The sequence below is a fragment of the Sinocyclocheilus grahami genome, unplaced genomic scaffold, assembly GCF_001515645.1.
Source record: "Sinocyclocheilus grahami isolate Dianchi unplaced genomic scaffold, SAMN03320097.WGS_v1.1 scaffold1183.1, whole genome shotgun sequence".
NCBI classification, from domain to species: Eukaryota; Metazoa; Chordata; class Actinopteri; order Cypriniformes; family Cyprinidae; genus Sinocyclocheilus; species Sinocyclocheilus grahami.
Window position 1 is genome coordinate 218497 of NW_015506362.1, and position 2596 is coordinate 221092.

Sequence of the window (2596 nt, forward strand, 5' to 3'; positions counted from 1 at the left end):
ACTTGTAGCGTATTATTATTTTTAAGTACATTTTATTTACGGAGCACTTTTTAGGGTACTCAAAGATGGTTACAGGTGAATCTCATGTTCAGGTCACATTTTGGACTAAAAGAAAAGAAAACACTTTTTTATATAATTAATATGACACCTATTTCTTAGGTCTGTTACAGTCAGTTTGTTGCATTGTGTGATTTTTATTTGCGTGATTAGTAATATTTTCACATTTTTAAAATGTCCCACCACTCATGGCGGCTTAAACTAGGATCATAGAGAGGTAGAAATCCCTCATCATCAGTGTTTAGATGGAGTTTTAATGCCCTATTCTCCTCTGTGGAGCTGAGGCATGTGGGTTGGCTGTGTGCTGTTGACAGAGGACACTCCTTTCCCTACCCTTAGGAAAGCTTACCATGGATTGACTGTACAGATTTCCACGGTCATAGAAAACCAGGACGTTTTAAAATTGTGATTCGAAACTTATAAAATATTTAAAAAGTAATGGGAATTTCTTTAACGAGTCTAACTATGCTCAGCTCGTCTCTTCTTTGAATGCATTCTCTGTAAAGTGATTCTCATCTAGTAATCACAAATGACTAAAAGTCATGGAAAGTCAAAAAGCCTCGTGGTTCATAGCCAGCTGGCAAATAACAGGTGCTGGTATCGTATGTAAACACGTGTAGTAGATACAGAGGGGCATGGAAAGTCCTCTAGTCCTGAGTGTCTTGATCCTGTGTCTTCACAATTAGTCCATTATGTTTCACATCTGCTTCGCTGAAATAGCCATGTCCTCTCTAGAGGATCCGCTGCTGGAGTGATTTGGAAATACATGAATGAGTTTGTGTGACTCACAATATGACACACCTGTAGGGTTTTAGGTTCAAAAGTCACCCTTCTATCTCTGATTGCCTTTAAGTAAAGTAAATAAAGCGTTAAGTAAAGCTGCCAGGCACAAATGCACTTTGAAGCTTGAAACAAATGTCGGAAAATGACGTTTTCTCCGTCACGCTGGGCTAATGGTGCTGCGGTGCCGACTGGAATGAAAGAGAGATCTCTTAATTGCCCTCACTTGCTCCATCTGCATCAGCGACTGGTTGTCGGGGCTGTAGATCATGATGGGACATTTTTATGGTGCTGGGGTGACTCTGGTGACCTGCAGGGAAATGCTCATTTAATAACATTGTGCTAGTGGCCAGGGAGAGGGTTGTGTTACGTCCAAAACAAAAGCTGTGTTGTGTGTCTGCTTCAGCGGGGCACTCCAATGCTGTCAGTCTGGAAATAATAAACTAATTCTAGTGCTTTGTGGGAGGTTGAAATGCTTTAATGCGGTGTATTTCCGAGCACAGTTTATGTTGATCTTGAATGTGGATCTAAACGATGCTAATGACGATATCTTTCTGATTATGAGTTACTGGTAAGGTTAAAGCAAGTAAACGTCACATCCACAAACAGAACTATATTATTATTTTTTTAATGTAGATATGTCTGGTTAGAAATTATGATCAAGAGCAATGTTTTTTTATTTTTATTTTTCTAGTTGTTAAGACTTCTATGACTTTATTTGAACTTTCTTTTAAAATCATGTTGGTCTGTTATTGTTAGGAGTGTAACTTGAACGTTTCGCTATATGATCTGACATTGATTCTCTTATCCAGCGATACAATATTTGCTGATATTTTAAGAAGTCTTAAAAATATAAGATTTTATAAGAATCAAGGTCCTGTGATTGATATATCAATATTACAATGTTGTGTGCCTGTTATACACATCCAGTTACATTTTTATTAACCCACAAATGCATACATGTAATGCAAACATTTAACTGAACTTTCTGAAAATTGCAGTTCTCTATCCCAACTGGGTCATCCACAAGAACACTTTTCAGTTTATTAAATAATATAGAAAAATAAATAATGAAAAAAATCAAGTCACATGAGGTCATCAATCGTCTTATGACAGTTTATCATTGGCTTGTGCATTGATTTGAAAGCAATAACAGTCAAGAAGTCTTTTAGTTATCTGTGCTCTCTAAAATGTGCAAATCTAGGACATGCACAACAAAATGAAGTAGTGCAGTTGTTGAAAAAAATACATTTATACAGAACAATAAATATACAAAATATTTGAATAATTGTAAAAGTTGTTAGAACATATTTGATGACAGCTCAGTGATCTTTTTATCTTTCGAACAGTCTTGTACATCTATAAATATGTATATTGATTTTAGTCATTTGATGGATGCATCAATCCACACTGATGTATCATTACACCCCTAGTTATTATAGTGTTAATTTCAGCTAAAAATGGAAACAAAAGCACGCACATCACGCACATCAACCTCAAATGGGTGCTCGACTAAAAAGTAGAAAAAATTAAATATAAACTCGGCAACACCAAAGCTCCAAAAGTATCAAAAAATTGTTTAAAAAACTTTCGCATAGCGTGTGATGTTTCGAGCATGCAGGCTCTTCATCAGATAATTAGTTAATTTCAGCTAAACCACTTGTTGGTCATTTCACGTGTCAGATAGACAGCTTCATCCAGTTTAATTGGGCAGTTCTGGACTCACAGCATTGTGGACCAGACTTTCCAAAAGTGTAGT